The 20,282-nt window shown below is 33.4% G+C and overlaps 1 non-coding gene across 1 annotated transcript; it reads right to left on the reverse strand.

Annotated features, from left to right (window-relative positions):
* Positions 1–19,814: 19,814 nt before the first annotated feature.
* LOC120769839 lies at positions 19,815–20,021 on the reverse strand. Its single transcript, XR_005704893.1, has one exon. It is a non-coding gene; the product is annotated as a small nucleolar RNA U3 (small nucleolar RNA).
* Positions 20,022–20,282: the final 261 nt, after the last annotated feature.

The following is a 20,282-nucleotide window of genomic DNA, read 5'->3' on the forward strand; positions in this document are numbered from 1 at the left end:
TTGCACCCAAACTTAGCTCTTTCTTATTTGTTTTGTTTATTTTATTTAAATAAAATATAAAATAATTTAAATATTTACTTTCTTTATTTCATAAAAATCTCAGTTTCGTATTTTCACATTTTAATAACATTAATAACTTTAATTATATCACAAACAACAACGACAGTATTATTAATTTTTTAGTAGCACCTAGTGGTTGTTGTTGAATGTTGGACGTTTCAATGCGTTGATTACGACTATTATTATATTTATACATATATATGTATTAGGGTGGAGCGATTTTATTAATTTTTGATTTCTGTTTCGGTATACCTGTAGAAAGTTGTTGTTTTAGGTAAATATTAAACACAAGAAAAATCAGTAATCTCATGCTATGTTTAGAGGTGCCCCCTTTGACTTGAAATTTTAAAAATTTATGCCAAATACTCATAAATTTGCAAACATTTTATAAACGTTATTTCATGTTCTAAGCGATGCTATGTCAGAGTAAGATAGAAATTAATGTTCTTAAAACATATATACAACTATCTAACCACATTATAATAACACAGCTACGTTCCGCACTTTAATTTCACATTCCTAATTTCCAGGGGCGTCGCGAGGATCCAGATCATGGGGGGGTGAGTCCCTTTGAAATGCCGACTCATTTCAAGAATTTGGCGATTTAATGTATATGTTTATAAATATATATAAAATAAGGATATCTTCATTTCTGATAAGGTATTACGGAGAAGTTTGACAACATAATAGCATAATTCATTATTTTATTCTCAAATAAGTATTGTACATGTTAGTATAATCATCATTTAATATGTTTCTCTTAATATAAAATACATACATATATTGTTCAGCGACGTGTTACGCGGGAAAAAACAAGATTTTCTTAAGAAATTGAATTGCAAAAAATATAAATTTCTGAGTTATATTTTCACTCTGCGATGTTTCAACATTGACCATTTTCCAACAACATCGCGCAGATCGATTTCGTCTACTTTATCCTTTGAAGAAGAAAGCAGCATCAAAGAATTCAAACGTTCATCCTCCATTGTTGTACGCAAATCGTTGAAAACAAATTTCAATTTACTAAAAGAACGTTCACATGAAGCTGACGTGACAGGAGCAGTCATTAGGTAATGAACAATTTTGTACGCAGAAGGAATGACCTTTCTCAATTTGTACGCTACTATAGAAATATCATCTAAGGATTTACACTCTTTACATGAATGAAAAAGAATTTGTGTTTCAGCAAAAATACAATCTAGATCTTCACTGAAGGACTTAGGTTCCAATTGCACAACAAATTGTATAGATTCTATTGTAATATTACTTCTGTTAGCTGGAATCCTGAACATCTCTGGAATGGGTTTGAAGGTTGAGATAGTTTCTTGCAAATTATCTTGAATACAATTTGAGAAATTTTCGAGGACAATTTTGAACTCTTTTCTATAAAATGTCTGGAAATCAAAATTACAAGCAGTTGCTGGATTATCGTCATATTTCTACGGAGCACGACATGTTCTGTGGTGTTTCGAAAAGTCATTTTCAGGGTTGATCTGACACTTTTCAGCAAATGCAACTGAACTTGCAATGCGTTAATTTGTGAATCGTCATTCATTTGTTGGAATGACGCTGATGTGCTTTCAATCAGCAATAATGCGTCAATGCGAAAATGCGAAAATGCCGACTCGTTCATAGTTGGGGGGTGTCACACCCCCCTCACCCCCCTCGCGACGCCCCTGCTAATTTCACCCTCCAAAACCTCAAAAAAATTTTATGGCCGCCTGGATCCCCAAAATTAAAGTTATTTGTCACCCATTTTTCGTCAAAATTGTTTAGAATCAATTATTTAATAAAAGTTATTAACTATCAAACTTGATACCTCCTCCGTTCAATAACCAGGTACCCGGGTACCCACTGAGATTTATATATATAAATGACAGGTTTACACACACTTAAGAGATTGTTTATCAAAGTATTCCGATAATTATATTTTTAAATTAATAGTAGACAATATAGTTCACAATTTCTTTTCTTTTAACAATAATTCTTATTATAAATGTTCAAATATATTGAACAGGCTTGTCTTCGCCAATGCCGAGGCAATACAATACATACCTACATAAATAAACCCATAAATATACATGCATATATGTATATGCAGCACATATACATATGTACATACATACATGAGGCACGTATGCATTTAAATGTAATACACATGTACTCAAGATATGTTATATCGGGTGATTTTTTAAGAGCTTGATAACTTTTTTTAAAAAAAAACGCATAAAATTTGCAAAATCTCATCGGTTCTTTATTTGAAACGTTAGATTGGTTCATGACATTTACTTTTTGAAGATAATTTCATTTAAATGTTGACCGCGGCTGCGTCTTAGGTGGTCCATTCGGAAAGTCCAATTTTGGGCAACTTTTTCGAGCATTTCGGCCGGAATAGCCCGAATTTCTTCGGAAATGTTGTCTTCCAAAGCTGGAATAGTTGCTGGCTTATTTCTGTAGACTTTAGACTGTGACGTAGCCCCACAAAAAATAGTCTAAAGGCGTTAAATCGCATGATCTTGGTGGCCAACTTTCGGGTCCATTTCTTGAGATGAATTGTTCTCCGAAGTTTTCCCTCAAAATGGCCATAGAATCGCGAGCTGTGTGGCATGTAGCGCCATCTTGTTGAAACCACATGTCAACCAAGTTCAGTTCTTCCATTTTTGGCAACAAAAAGTTTGTTAGCATCGAACGATAGCGATCGCCATTCACCGTAACGTTGCGTCCAACAGCATCTTTGAAAAATACGGTCAATGATTCCACCAGCGTACAAACCACACAAACAGTGCATTTTTCGGGATGCATGGGCGAGTTGGCCACCAAGATCATGCGATTTAACGCCTTTAGACTATTTTTTGTGGGGCTACGTCAAGTCTAAAGTCTACAGAAATAAGCCAGCAACTATTCCAGCTTTGGAAGACAACATTTCCGAAGAAATTCGGGCTATTCCGGCCGAAATGCTCGAAAAAAGTTGCCCAAAATTGGACTTTCCGAATGGACCACCTAAGACGCAGCCGCGGTCAACATTTAAATGAAATTATCTTCAAAAAAGTAAATGTCATGAACCAATCTAACGTTTCAAATAAAGAACCGATGAGATTTTGCAAATTTTATGCGTTTTTTTTTTAAAAAAAGTTATCAAGCTCTTAAAAAATCACCCGATATAAACATATTTACTTAGGTTTGGGCAATTGATTACAAATGCACTTGTGCACTTGAAAACAGCCCAAACCATACAACATGGATTGTGTGACCACACACGCACACATGTGTGGCATTGTATGGTTGAAGACGGCCCCATGTGGTGGGCTGTAACATACATACACATACATATATTTAATTAGATAAGATAGTTTTAAAAATTTGTATATAAGCAAAGAAAAATGCCAAATAAAATCAGAATGAAATATTTCTCACTCAATGTAAATGCAATTAATTTATTTCCCCCCACCAGAGGTAAGGAATAAATAATTTTTTTTTGAGTTTTTATGATAAACAATAACAAAAATAGTTAGTAAGAACAAAATAACTCCGTTTTTATTTATTTTAGTAATATTATTTTCTATTTTTTTACTATTTGTTTATTTATATTGTTTAATTTATTATGATACAGTGCTATATAAGAATTAAAGTATATAAAATTATTCTGTACATCCTTCACATGTCGTGGTTGTAATACAGTGTTCATCACAAATAGGTTTTGCGACGTTTTTTGAATTCACTTTGAAGACATTCATAGCATACACCAGTAATATTTTTCCTTCCAGTTGAATCACGCTGCTTCTGAGTCTCAATGATCATGTTGGCTGCGCATTTGGATTGACAGCTCGACCAAGACAAGATTCAGTCGCCACTTTTGCTGAGGAATGCCTCATAATTTGTGCATTATTCGCACGATTTTCAACGGATGGAGTATATAGCTCTCTGCCCAATTGCCGATAAAATAAGCGTTGTTCATACGATTTTTTAACATGCATTTTATTATTCTCATAATACAGAATATATGCTGCAAGGCAGGCAATATCGAGAAAATTGTAAAAAAATCGTTGAGTTGACCTTTTTGTAGTATATCTACCAAGCATTTTATCCATCGTGTCTACTCAAGCTTTGGACCAATTATAAAACTCGATGATTTCCTTGTTTTTTTTTGGCACATAACTACATAGGGTTACTTTTTCATGAAAGCCAAACACAGTGGATAATTCTTCTCGAGTTTTTGAAACAGCCATTGCTGGTAGAATGTATGCTTTATTTTTCTTCAGAGTACCAACAATCGCCAAGTTCCAAGATAGTAAAAATTTTGCTAGTGGAAGAGTTGTGAAGAAATTATCCATTGTAATGTTTCTACCGGATCCTTTGTATGGTGCCACCAAGTCTATAACAACTCTTTCACCAACATTTTTCTCACAAATCGAATAAAACGAATAATATTCCAGAAGCGGTTCATACTCATTGCTGCTCGATATAATGGATATGAATACAGCTGCCACATTTCCCTTTCATTGTCAGTATTTGAATTATTTGCGCCAGGAGTTGTCAAAATAGCCAAAATGCATAAAATTCTTGCAGCTCGATATTTTTGCACTCCAATTTTTTTTCTGGATTTTTTTCAGTATATGCTGTATACGTTAAGATTGCCTTTTTATTAGTATGGCGTATAATAATAATATTTATTTCGTATTTTTTTATAAATTTACTAAATTATCAAAACATAAAACGTCGAACAATTTTTGAACACAAATTCGTAACCAGGTCACCTCAAGTACCCCACAGACTTCTCAGCACATCTGTCACAAATTTTTCTTTCAGATTTGTTCATTAGTGTTTACAATTGAAAATTAAAAGACACAAACTGGGAGATTACGATTTTCAACTCTTCGTCAGTGGGGTTGACAAGAGTGTCAACAAATTTAAAAATTTTTTAAGCAGTTATAGTTAAACATTAACAATGAGAGAGTGGGAAGTGTTTCGAAGTTAAAGAGGCGGTAAATTTACTATTCCTAGGAATATAATTTATGTGTAAAGCTATATTTTTGAAATATTTTGCTCTTTTTTAGCCTTTTTTATTTTATTCACTGTGCATAAAAACAGTTCGTAATGTTTAAAACCTTCTTAACAATTAGAAGTATCGTAGTCTGCGCCATGCATGCATTCTTGATCCTACCAAAGGAAACGGAGAGATTCAGGTCATTTTTGACATTACGACCTACTATTACCTGGGAAGGATCCCTTCCGAATTTCAGTTATTTATCTCACGCATTGACCATTTTTTCAGTAAATCTCAACTGTAGGCACTGAGGTCCACATATTTGGTACCTAGAGCTTGAACGGTTTTGGTTCGATTTATAAAATTTTTTCTCATGAGATATCATACTGCAAAGGCACTATTTGTGAAAGTTTTATCGCGCTATATTAATTTGTGCTCTATTTGTATACTGGAATGTAAAAGGATCAGATAAATTTTGTTATATGGGAAGTAGGAGTGTTTGTAATCCGATCAGTCAGGCAGGTCCCGAGATATGTGATTACATATACAAGTGTGCGTAAGCACGCCACTAATTGTCCTTACTTTTTTGCCAAGGTACATGTGGATCCTGATTTATCAAGATATCTATTTTACTCATGTTACAGATTTCAATGAAAATGAAATATATACTATGTATATAATGGGTTGTCAAAAAGTCTTGCGGTATTTTTATTGAATTTTTTTTTATTGAAATTGAAATGAATTTTTGATGACTCATGCCCAGCTCTTAACCGATGCTACGGCTGCACTATGCCGGTCTGTTTCGACCAATTCAGCGATTTTCGACGACAGGCCTTCCGGAGCGTGGCGCATCTTCGACCACCTCTACTGATACACCAGAACGAAAACGTTGAAACCATCGTTTTGCGGTGGATATGGAAACTGTATCTGGTCCATAAACTGCACAAATTTTATTGGCGGCTTGAGATGCATTTTTGCCTTTATCGTAGTAGTACTGTAAAATATGTCGTATTTTCTCTTTATTTTGCTCCATGTTTACGACGCTATAACTCACGAACGACTTAAAAGAAACGACAATCAATCAAACACGTGCTTTCCAAAAAGGTATAGCATGACCCGATGCGGCGAATAAAACTAGAACTACGCGCTTTCAGCGCCAACTAGCGAAAATACCGCAAGACTTTTTGACAACCTATTATTATTTGTATATACATATGTAGTTATATATTGCAAGAATATATAAATAGTCAACAGATCATAAGATAGTAACAAAAGAATTTTTAAAGCACATTCTTTCACATATGAACAGAAGAATCATACGTCATGCAAACTATGCACAAGAGGACATTAACTTATTGTATATCTTGCGAGAAATTCAAAAAAAATAACATAATTCGTTTTTGGAATCTGAGCACATTTTTTCAGTATTTCACAGAAATATAATGTCTTTATAGCAATGAAACAAAGTGTATATCATTCTTTGTTCCACTACAACAATTTACCTTCCTCAACCCACAGTCAGACTTATGCAATTATAACCACGGGTTTAGTAGCAAGTGGAAGTCATAAAACAGGAAATTATAAAAATGTACATATCGCTCAAATGCACAAAAAGTTCAACACTATACAAGAAAAAAGAAACTAACATATTCCTGCCCACACCGAACACCGAGATAAACTCTTCAAATTTAGAGCCTTGGGCCATTCAGTAAATAGTCTCTGGTCACTATTTGAGATATTTTCAAGTAAAGTCTCAATTTGTGACCAGTTCCTATTCCCAATACCAGAGAACGTATAATATAGAGAAGGTTCAACTACGGACAAGCGTGTGAACTGTCAAGAGCCATGAATTTTCTATTAGTGGATTTCACCACTTTTGGCTCGGCAGGAGAAATTTTAACAGAAATGAGTGAACAGAGCTGAGCATTGAATGAAAATTATGCTCAGAAATATACATTGCTTTTACAGACTCATGTTGGCCTTTTGGCTTATATTTTTATACGTTTACATGCTATCATATCAATTGATATGAATATAATTTTGCGAATTTTTGCGAATTCATGCAAAATTGATAACATTATTATTAAATCATGCTATTTTCATGGTAATATTTGTAGTTAATGGGCAAATGAGCTACTTTTTAAACATTCCTTATCTTTGATAATATTATATAATTTCGTATGCATGTATATATGCTATATACATATATGAAATATTATCGTAATATTCTAAAAACATAATATGTATATTACCATAATAATATATGAAATCATACCTCTTATCATTTAAAACTTTCATACACATCTATCCTGCAGATATGTATGCAAGTACAAATCAATTTCAAATCAAGATATTATCATTTATCAGTAATATAAAAAGCGCGCGCTTCTCTATATTTACGTACACACATATGTATGTATGGATGTGCGTATGACATTCTCACACAATTAATATATGCGTACGCATGTAAATCAAAAAATACAAACATTCTTCTGGAAAAACAGCAATAGTCTCAAAAATCATCATACATACTTACAATATGAGTACACATGTAAATATGTGAGTACGACATTCCCACACAAACAATGCATACACGACATACATACTTATAAGCGTTCACATGTAGATATGTCCCCCGCAAAAATTACAAATATTGTTCTAAAAAACAACAATCGTTTGAAAAAGTATCAGAAGGCAATATGGCAGCCAAATTGCCGTCGTAAAAATTTATAGTAAATTACCCAACAACAAAATTTTCATTCATGAACGCAAAAGTACTTTCAAAAAGCATTTTCGATTCATTCATAAAAGCAGACGCCATTACATCTCCCCGAGCATGCCTTGCCTACAAGCGTCTTTTCGCGACGATTTCAAAAGCTAAAATTCATAAATTAAATATATTTCTGAAATTTTATAGATGGAAGAAGTCACAACCCCGCAAATATAAGTATTAAAAAATATTATAATAAAATAGACAACATAGTTTATTTGTCGAATTTCAAGTCTATAAATTTTTCAAAGAAATATATTTATTCTTCTGATTTTTGTGTACAGTCAATCCCGGTTAAGTAGTACTCCGCTTAAATGAAAACCAAATCCCTCCCTCATCACTCTTAATAGCCTATTTTATATCTTGCTTCATCTCACGGTTTGTTTTTTGAAATACATCGAAATTATTGTTTTAAGTACCACTCGATTGAGTATCCGCACACGCTTATGTGCCATATTACATTTTTATTTTTAACAAACCACAAAATTCTGTATCTTTGATTGTGGCACATAACCGGGATTGACTGTATTTGTCAAGGAATGTGAAAAATATTTTGTAATTCTGAAATATTTTTTCGCAGCTGCGTCGATATGTATGCAAGCTCACGCACAAACATACATATTTACGCTGGTTTGTTGGTGGAGCTGTACAGCGGCAAGGGAAGCGGTGACAAACGGCGGCCATTCGTTTATTTTTTTCGGCACAGCTCATTGGTTGTCCGTGACAACGGAGTTTTTGTATGAAACAATGGTTGTATATATTTACATAGAAAGTTGTGTGTAGACAAATGTACAAACATTATGCGAATGATTGTTTCAAATTTGTTTACATGAACACAAAATTACATATGTACATAAGTATGTGAACATGTGAACTTTATGCGTACGGTTTTTTAAAATCTGTTTACTTGCGCACATAATTATATGCATATGACTTTTAAGATTTTATCAAAACGGGATTTTATCAAAAAAAATTTTATCATTACGGGTATGGTTTTTAAAAATCTGTTTATATGTACATATAATTACAACCATATGCGAATATGTGCGTCGGCTTGGTCTTCAAAATGTTATCAAAACCTCTAATGCTCAATATATGTATGTACATGTATCTATATTTATTTAGGTAATAATGGAAATATGACTTTATCATAAATTCCAACAGATTTAATGGAATTTATCATTCAATAGGTCAAATTACGAATACATATGTATGTATGTACATAGATAAGTTTGTTATCAAATACATATGTATGTATATGGAGAATATCTGCAAATGATATCCATAGTCGTTTGCGCATTGTAAACACGCGAATCTGTAAGCGTACATTGAAATTAGCATCACTTTTCTCATTTAACAATGAAAATGCTCAATTCTGCTATTTTCGACCCCTTCATGTTAAATATTGGTGAAATCCGCTAATAATATTTTTGTGGTGAAATCCACTAATAGAAAACTCAACCCCTCCAAAAAGAGGAACATTTTGACAATCGGCACACCCTGAACCTTCTCTATATTATACGTTCTCTGCCAATACAGTCTCTAATAACAATTCTTATTTTCCCTTTTTAATATACCGACACTTCACTCAGAGAACGTGTATTATAGAGAAGATTCATGGTGTGCCGATTTTCGAAACGTCCCTCGTTTTAGAGGGGCACTCGTTTCTATTACATAGATGATTTCACCACAAAATTTTTTAGCGGATTTCACCAATATTTAACATTAAGGGGTCGAAAATAGCAGAATTGAGCATTTTCAGTGTTAAATGAGAAAAGTGATGCTAATTTCAATGTACGCTTACAGATTTCCATATTTACAATGCGCAAACGGCTATGGATATGATTTATAGATATTCTCAATATATTTGATATCAAAGCATATAAGTATATATGTATGTACAGTTTTAATGATGAATTCCATTAAATCTGTTGAAATGTTAAATATAGTTATATTTGTATTATTAGTTAATTTTTAATTAATATAGGTTTGATAAGTTGCATATTTATATACATTAGGGTGTGCCGTTTTGAGGAAACCTTTTTTTTAAACTGAAAAACAGGCTCAAAACTTTCGAAATGTGTAAAAAAAAGTCACTCTAAAGATGAGCTCTTAATATTAATATTAAGAGGTGCCTCTTTCTGTTTTCCATATAAATTACATGGAAAAAAAATCATTTTTTTGTGGTGATTATTGTACGGAAGTTATTATATGTGCACGCGATGGCTGCAGTTGAAAAAAAGAGGTTGCCTCAAAATGGCACACCCTAATATACATATGTATGTATTTATTTGCTTTGGGTATTAGAGGTTTTGATAACATTTTAAAAGACCATGCCGTCGCACAGATTCACATTAGCATGTAAAAAGATAACCACAATGTAAGCAATTTTTAAAGAATCAAACGAATAATGTTTGTAAATTTGTCCACTCAACTTTGTATGTAAATATATACACCCATTGTTTCATACGAAATCTCCGTTGTCACGAATTTCACGTGTTGTCAATAAGTCAATGTGTCGAAGGACTGACGCTTCGACAAAGCGTCACAACATTGTGTTGTTGGTAGAACGGCCGCCAATTGTCACCGCTTCCCTTGCCACTGTAACAGCTTCGCCAACAAACCGGCGTAAATATGTATGTTTATGAGATGAGCTTGTAAACATATCGACGCACATTTTTGCGAGCCGCGTAGAAATATTTTAGAATTACAAAATATTTTTTACATTAATTCACAAAGACAGTCAATCCCGGTTATGAGCTCACTTTCGTTCAGTGATTGGAATTGAATAGAATCTTTTGTGTATACGCTGATTCAAGGAAAAAGTGAGTTTTGCAGTTCTCTGGTATGTATGTACATTATTTTTTTCTATGCTTTGTTCACGATCAGCTTATGCGTCACATGCATTGCACTAAGAATTTGGTACACAACTTATATTTTAATATGTATTTGTCAACCCGTCGATATGGAGCAAGAAAATATTTTAGAAAAACAAGCAGTACAAACGCCTACACATTGTCAGCCCGACATAAGGGAAGGAGCCATGTTTGGAATATATTGTCTGAAATTATTAAATAGGATGGCACTATTTTGAATGGATTTATATACTGCCAATCCTGTAACAATATTTTAAAATATTTGCCAAAAAATTCTTCAAATTTAAACCGACATAAGTGCTGCAAATCGCTTAAGGAGACGGCGCTGCTAAAAACTGTGACGCCAGACGAAAAAAAAGCTGTTATGGACGCTTGTGTGGCCTGGGTTACTGAGGATTGCCAAACATTCTCAGCAATTAATATAGTTTGTTTTAAAAAACTCGTAAAATTTTTGTTAAGTATTGGAGCAAAATATGGAGAAAAAGCAGATATAGAAGACATGCTCTCTGATGCAACAACGATATCGCGAGCTATTCAAAAGAAAGCTTTTGAGAAAAAGGCTGAAATTAAAGAGGAAATAGCCAAAATTGCTAATAGTGCTAGAGCAACCGTCACATTAGATATGTGGACCGACAACTATGTACATAGGAATTTTTTAGGAGTCACTATGCACTACGAAAAAAATTCACAGTTGTACGATCTAATTTTGGGTTTAAAATTTATGGACTTTCAGAGATCTACAGCTGCAAATATTTATGCAAAATTGAGCACATTGTTATGTGAGTTCGGCATTAACAATATGGAACAAATTAAGTTTGTGACAGACAGAGGAGCTAATATTTTGAAAGCTTTAGAGAATAACACAAGATTAAATTGCAGCAGCCATTTGCTTGCTAACGTTTTGGAACGTTCATTTAATGATTCCTTGGAGGCAACCGAGCTTGTTGAAAAGTGCAAAAAAATTTTTAAGTTTTTTATAAAAGCAAATTTACAGAATCTATTACAAACTACATTAAAAAAAATTATTACCCGACACGCTGGAACTCAAACTTCTCAAGTTTAAGTCTATAGTAGACAATTGGTTTGACATCAACAAAATTTTGAAAGAGAAGCAAGAAAGCCAACGATTGATGCTGATAGATATGTACATCAACACTGCAACAAATTGTGGAACTATGCAGCAATTCTGAAGTAATCTAAATCGGACACAACGTCACACTTTTCATTTGAGAGTAGTGGTTCGGATGACTTACTGGATGCAACAAACCTCGCAGCACATAAGCGAAAAGATGCTTTCTTTTTCTTTCCGGAATTATTAAAAAAGTCAACAAGTACGATAAAAACGCCTACAGAAGAAATCGAAAGCTACTGCAAGGAATATGTGGAAATAACAGACGAATTCAATGTATTGCAATGGTGGAAAAATCATGAAAAATTGCATCCAATACTTTCCAAATTGGCACAAAAACTTCATTCAATTCCGGCTAGTGGTGCATCAGCAGAACGCGAATTTTCTTTGGCTGGAAACTTAATTACAGAAAAAAGAAATCGGCTTGGCCCTCTGTAGATAGCTTACTTTTTTAAAATCTTATTACAAAACTTTCCACAGTTAAATAAAATTAATATGCATATCTTATATAAGTATAATAAGTATGAATTGAAATGTGGTTATGTTATTTTTTTCCATTACCATTGCCATTATTACGAAAATAAATACACCTATGTATGTATATGTTTGTTGTGAAATTATATATTTTGATTTATTTCATCTCCTTCACAGTCATTAGAGTTGCTGTAGCGCTGCTGGTTACGCTTTTATTCAAGCACAGTGAGTTTATTCATATACGTTGAGTTTGCTCATACCCATTGAGTTTGCTCTTTTGTGTTTTTGTTTTCATTAAACACGATCATTGTTGAGCCGAATGAGCGAACGCCTGAGTAGAGCTGTTTCAACAAGAGCGTGAATAAATTCAACAAGCAAACGAATTTACCGCAATTGAGCTGAATTTAGCTCAGTAGCGAAAACATTCACGAATGCCATTTTGAGCGCATGAGCCGAATGGGCTGATAGTTCGGGTATTGTTCGTGCATGAACATTTTTGCGCTCAACGGAAGCCGTTCTCTGGTACCTTAGCGAGTGCGGATACTTAAGCGAGTTGTCATAAATGTTAATCAATTACCGGATTTTAAATTTTGTAAACAACTCAAACACGTAAAAGTTAAAAAAAACTCCTATGATTCAAAGTGAACATATTATATTGATACAAAAATCAATTATTGATAATTATGGTTTTTGACTACAACGCAAATTTAATATTTGTTATCGACATGTTCTTTCAAGCTTGTATACATCTCTAAAGGTCCGTATCCAGCTCTCAAGTAATTGCTCAAGAAAAAAAATACATTTTTTCTTAAAGTAATTTTGACAGCTGGTTACGCATTGTGAATGATCGACATTAGAAGAACAAAAGAGAATAAACAAAGAAAATAAACTTTATGCGTAATATGTATGTATATATGTGTGTAGTAACATAAATATCTTCCTTGCGATTTAAGGAATGTTGTTGTTGATTGTTAAGTTTTATACAACATTTCAAAATGAACTATACTTCACAAAAATGATTTTAACTAATTTAAGATGAATTTAACGATAACTTTGAATTTCCTTCAAGAAATAATTGTTGATTTCATGTTTCTTCGCAAAACCAGGTTTGCCATATTCGCATTTTACTGAAAAAATGTATTAAAAAATAGTACTAGATTTCTTTAGAGTTGCATACTAGCACAAGAAATTTTACCTCAGGAAATTTTCTTGACCATTTCTTAAGCGTTTTTTTCTATGAAGTTTTTACATTTCTTGAGAGCTGGATACTAAGCTTTAGGGAGAATGTAACATGCTTGCATTTTTCTCATTAATATTGATACGCCAGTTGGGTAGCCATTTTTCGACAAAAGTTAAGTACTGCTCTAATCATTTGCTACGGCATACTAGAGCTGTGTCATCGCGAAAGTGGATGTCTATTAGACCGTGCTAAATAAATAAAATAATTTTTTTTTCGGTCCCATATTAAAATTTCGTTGAGAGTCACGAAAAAAAAAATTGTGTCAGAATTTGAGCCCTTTATCTTCATTTTTGAGTTAGCGCTCGCAAAAATAAGAATTTTCGTCAAAAAATGTTTTTTTTCATTCATTTTTTGGTTATAGATAATTTAAAATACCAAATATAAAAAAACCCTTGGTATGGTTTTGTAGGAAATTAGATTCTCTACAAAAATGACCCTTTCTCGAATTTATAGAATCAACACCGTTTTTTTATTGCTCATTCAATTACAATTTGTTCTATGATTTTTATTTTAAATTATTAAACTTCTTTCCAACGAAAAAAAACAAACTAAATCAATTTTTCTAGGAATGTTTATGATCTAAACAACTATGTAGTTTTTATACTTTAATTGATTGTTATATGGTACAGTAAAAGATAAAAATAATTTTATTAACAAATGTAATGAAGACAAAAAGATTAATCTTTTCACAATTTTTATTTATAAGTCTCGCGGACTTATAAATTATTTAAAATTTATAAGATATATCTTTTTTGGACCTTTTTATACGCCAAAGGATTCTGGTATAGAGCTTGTAACTTGAAACGGCAGTTATATAAACCCGCCGCATTTGTACCCTAATGCAAAAAAGACCTTATAGATGTCGTTAGTATAAGTATGTATGTGTCAAAGCTGATTAGATGAAATTGGCTGCATTAGCTGACTAGTTTCTTTTCTATAATTTGAGATCTGTGGATATTTATTGTTATTTGTTTTGTAAATATATATGACTTATGTCGAAAAATAGTTCAAATTATGTTTATCTCTTGAGTGCCGTTCATAATAATTTGCCATCACGCAAGCTGCTTAAAAATGGAGATGTTTTTAATTATTTCATGTTTAAGTACAAGATCTTAAAAAAAACAATTCCTGAATGTGCTGCCGAGGTTTTAGAAGAAGTTCAAGAGATTTGGAGTGTTATGAACATATCACTTATAAAAAAACAACATGCTATCACAAAAATCGAAACGCTTTTTACAAAATGGAGAAATTTAGATAAAAGCCGATTTAAAAATATTCTGGGTTCCATCTGTTGAAAATAAAAAAAATTTACCAATACATTGGATGAATTATTTGATATAAGACTCAAAAAAGATATATCTGATAACTCCTGTCCTGAAGAACTTTTTTTGTTAGTAAAAAAAAGTAAAGGCCGGTTAACACCTCTACCAGATGACGTAGAAGATGAGAGTTTTCCTCTTGAACCAATAGAAAATGATACTTATGAACATGGTAATTATTATAAACTTCGTATTTGCTGACAAGACATTAAAATCTAATTTTTCTGAAATATTATTATTTGCCGAAAGAGCTGTAGCGTTAATTGATAAATATAATGATACTCACACTTGTGATGAAGAACAGAAGCAGTTTTTATTACAATTTGTTGCTGAACATCGCAAAAAATATCCCAATTGTAATAAACGAAATCTATGTGAGTAATATGTTTACTTGGATTTCATAATTTACTTTAAAGTCATTCGAGTAAAGATCTTATCAGCCTCTTTTATAACAAGATCAAAAATATGTTTATCATAATAATTTTATGTCAGAGGACATATAGAGAAAAGATGTAAGATCTTAACAATTAATGAAACATGTGAATAAAATTAATAAAATACAATAGCTCATCATTTCTTTACTTAATGTAAGCTTTTTAAGATATTTTGTTTGTAGTAACTATCTATTTCTGTTAACATACCAATGATTTTTCATAAAATCGAAGATTTGTAGAATTCTGACTCTAAACATGAATTTTACTAAGCTTTGACACAATAATAAGGACAAAAGCAAAAAAAAAGATAAAATTAGCACAAAATTCATTATTTCAAAAATAAAAAATATTAACAGCTTAAGAGTATTCACATTTATTAAAGTATAAAAACTACTTGTTTAGATCATAAACATTCCTAGAAAAATTGATTTAGTTTGTTTTTTTAGTTGGAAAGAAGTTTAATAAAATAAGTGCTTATCAACAATTGAAAATAAAAATCATAGAACAAATTGTAATTGAATGAGCAATAAAAAAACGGTGTTGATTCTATAAATTCGAGAAAGGTTCATTTTTGTAGAGAATTTAATTTCCTACAAAACCATACCAAGGGTTTTTTTATATTTGGTATTTTAAATTATCTATAACCAAAAAATGAATGAAAAAAAAAACATTTTTTGACGAAAATTCTTATTTTTGCGAGCGCTAACTCAAAAACGAAGATAAAGGGCTCAAATTTTGACATAATTTTTTTTTCGTGACTCTCAACGAAATTTTGATATGGGACCGAAAAAAAAAAATTATTTATTTGGCACAGTCTAATGTCTATACGTTAATAGCTGTTGGAATGTCTGCTATATATACATATTATGTACAGAGTTGAGCCTAGCATGCTACCCTGAGGTACACCAGCCCTTATTGCTCGTTCTTCTGATATGAAGTCTGCTACTTTACTTTTGATATTGATATCATCGGTCTCAACACCCGCGCCGTTAGTTCTGCTTTCTCCAGACTGGACAAGGAAGCAAAAGAAATGGGTCTAGCAGTGAACGAGGCAAGACGAAATATCTCCTGTCATCAAACCAACATTAGCGACTTGGCTCTCACGTCACTGTTGACAGTCATAACTATGAAGTTGTAGATAATTTCCTCTATCTAACACCACCAACTATGTCAGCCTGGAAATCCACCACAGGTTGCCAACAGGTGCTACTTCGGACTGAGTAGGCAATTGAGAAGCAAAGTCCTTTATATAAGTCACTCATAATTCCCGTCCTGCTATATGGTGCAGAGGCTTGGACGATGACAACAACTATGAGCCGACGTTGCGAGTTTTCGAGAGAAAAGTTCTGCGAAAGATTTATGGTCCTTTGCACTTTGGCGAATTAAAAGACAGCGGCTACACTGGCTAGGTCATGTTGTCCGAATGGACGAAAACACTCCAGCTCTTAAAGTATTCGGGGCAGTACCCGCCGGGGGAAGCAGAGGAAGACCTCCACTCCGTTGGAAGGACCAGGTGGAGAAAGACCTGGCTACGCTTGGAGTATCCAATTGGCGCCACGTAGCGAAAAGAAGAAACGACTGGCGCGCTGTTGTTAACTGGGCTATAATCGCGTAAGCGGTGTCTACGCCAATTAAGAAGAAGAAGAAATTGTTAAGCGCCCAGCATATTCAAGTCGTTCGAAGAAAGAAATTTGCGGTAAGCCCCTTTTACGATATCGATGGGGCTTTCAACTATGTACGACCAGAAGGATTCGCAAAGTTTGAGGTGGGAACAACCTCATGCACTTTAAATATACTCTGTGATTAAATTGAAAGGTGGATTTTGTCCATTTCATCTCCTTCCAAGTAACCCCTCCCGCTGCAATTCACTAATGCCGGCGAATTTTCTAGTCATCGTAGGACTTGGAAAAATCCTTCGTCGTTATGGCCATTAGAGCGTTTTTCGGTTCAGCTTTTATATCCTCGATTGAGTCAAAACGGTGTCCTCGGAGTGGTACGTGAATTTGCTGAATATCCAGAAGTTACACGAATTAGTTCGATTAGTTGAAAATGTGGCGAAATGATCACCATTAACCAATGCAGTATGAGATGGTGCATTATCGCACTTCTTTGGTCAATAAATTCAGACATAGTAAAAATCGAAGAATTCACTTTTATAGTCTCACAACACGACGCGTATCTCAAATACTAATGAATATTTTGACGTGAAGTTTAGCATAGATGCCACTAACCGTACTACCAACTTTCGGGAAAATAATTTACCGATTCGAAAAACGCGCGAAGTATAAATTAAAAATTCCCATTTCACAGTATATTATTTATTCTTCTTTCAGACAGAATAAAGGCATCTCGAAAGGTTAACTGTTGCATCCCGCAGGATGTGTTTTCCCACTGCCCTGGATCGTGGCGGTAAATGATCTACTGAAAGAATTTGAATAACAGCCTATACGGTGATGGCCTAAGCTGACCATATTCGAGCTAACCCCAAGGTTCCTCTGCCTGGTATCCAAGTGGGCATATAGAGGGTTTTTTTGGTTTTATTTAATTGTTTACCAAAAGGTATAATGCTCATGTTTATGGTGTATTTCTCAGGTGGAGAGCGCTCGAAAAAGTATTCTTGTTAAAAAGCTTTAACGTATTCAAAGAGTGATCCTCATCGGCGTCTCAAGATTTCCGTTGTCAAACTGTATGCTAGCTCTGATACTATGGACCTGGCGTATGCTTAGTCCCCGTTTGTCGTCGACGAGTTTCAATGCGACTGCGGAATACTTTTGTTATACACTAGAACGCAAAATATGTATTCGTAGGAGTTCTTATTGCAAAAATTTTGTCCAACGAGAATGGTCGAAGTTGTATGTAAGAACGTGAGGTGGAGATGTCCTGACTGACTGAGACTGAGGTTGAAATATCTTAGCAATTAAGTAGGGCAAAGGTGAATTCGGCCGGCTTAAGAAATTTAATATATGTAGTCTCAAAGCGCTTTGCCGATTTATGTGGGTCTTTATCTTAAATTTTATAAGAGTTTTAAATAAACAAAAAATGTTTTTCGTGAAATGTCAGTGTTAACGAATTTTATGCAACTAAAACATTGTTCACATACAAAAACCTGTTCTTCAACAACCTGTTCTTTAACAACGTGCAACCTTTGAAAATTTCATCAAGATTGGTTCAGCCGTTCTCGAGCCTTAGCGTTACTAACAAATAAACATTAATTTTTACATATATACAAAAGAAAACGTTTGTATGAGAAAAAGAAAAGGATTGTTTTTAGGGGTTTTCCGGCAATAAATCGAATTTTTCTCGCCGCAAAACCCATTTTTAAACTTCAACGAACATTTAAAAAAAGTATTGGCCAAATTGGTCAAGGCCTTGTTGAGTTATAAAGTTAGCAACACATTTTGCGATTAATTTTTATGTTACAGATTATAAACTTTTCAGAACAAGAAAATCCGAATAATTGGAAGAATTATTGAAGTTTTATGCAGTCACATATATGTATGTATTTACTCGGTTAATCTTACATATAACTTGCACTAGCAGTCATTGTACAATTGCGAAATCGCGATCAACTCAAATGCCACCAATTGGTGGCATTAAGAACCTTGGCGAAAAGGTGCTTGCGTGTCGTCAAATAACGTAACATATATATACTATATAAATATATGGTATATGTAAGTACTTAATTATATGGTGTTTCTAAAAATTTATTGTTTCTAATTGCAGATTCAAATTCTGAGGTATGCAGTTATATAAAATGCCGCTTGGCCAATAACAATGCATTGGTAGTGCCTTTGCCTGGACACGATGCAACAATACCATGGTTGCAACATTATATTAATTTTTGTTTAATGACCATATATAAAGAACATTTTTCCAGTCACTTCAATCCAAAACAAAAAATGTGGCATAAAATGTTGGGTGAACACTTTGAACAACAAATGGACCAACTTTTTGTACAGCATTTATGGACGAGCAGGTAGTGTAATGTTGCCACCAAAAAAAAAAAGGTGCGTGGAGTCCCTACGCGCGGATGAAGTTATACTTCTTAGTTATGTTCCAAGAAAAGCATATCATTTTGTATGAAAGAAAACTAGAAAACTTAAATTCACATTTTATAAATTTATTATAATTTATTACCTCCCCGAGCATGCCTTTGCCAACAAGTCGTCTTTTCGCGACGATGGCAAAAGCTAAAAATCATAAATTGCACAACTTTCTGGTGCTTCTCGCAAAAATCTGCGTCGTTATGTATTCACGATCATACGTATACATACATACATATTTACGCATGTTTGTAGGTGAAGCTGCTACAGCGGCAAGGGGTGACAATCGTCGGCCATTACTTTACTTATGCCATAGAAATTCTATTGCTACGAATGTGGAAATGGCAACGAAATAATGCAAATATGCTTTTTTCTAAAGGTCATTAATTTCTTTAAAGAAATGAATGATCCTGAGAAGTATAATTTTAACTTTTCAACGGCCAACGCAGAGCATTTCAACCAAAAGGAATTCATTCATTAAAACCACCACTCAGAAGTCGTTTTATCCGTTGTAAGCGAACGATTTTCGAAGAAACATCATTTCTAATATGCCGCAAGACAAAATTAGAAATCAACTTCTTAAACTTCACGCTGTCAGATAAAACGATATACATACCTCGTCATCGCGGGTCGATTTCCAAAAAATGTAAATGAAGACTAACTACAGAAATAATCCTGTAAAGTATAGCCATAATTTTTCAACGGCCAAAGCAGGGTATTTCAATAAAAGGGCACATAAAATAGTCGAGAATTCGCAGAAATGAAAGACAAAGAAAAGAAAAAGGAGTATAACTTCAATAATGAACAAGCATACAAACATACATATGCGCATTTTTCTTTCGTGCATAACCAAACCATAATTAGGACAACGCAATTCAAGTGTCAATGGTGGTGTTGGTGGTAAGTGCTTCAAAAGTGACGACGAGCACGTAGGTTCGAATCCCAACAGAATT

The sequence above is a fragment of the Bactrocera tryoni genome, chromosome 2 (assembly GCF_016617805.1).
Source record: "Bactrocera tryoni isolate S06 chromosome 2, CSIRO_BtryS06_freeze2, whole genome shotgun sequence".
Lineage (NCBI taxonomy): Eukaryota > Metazoa > Arthropoda > Insecta > Diptera > Tephritidae > Bactrocera > Bactrocera tryoni.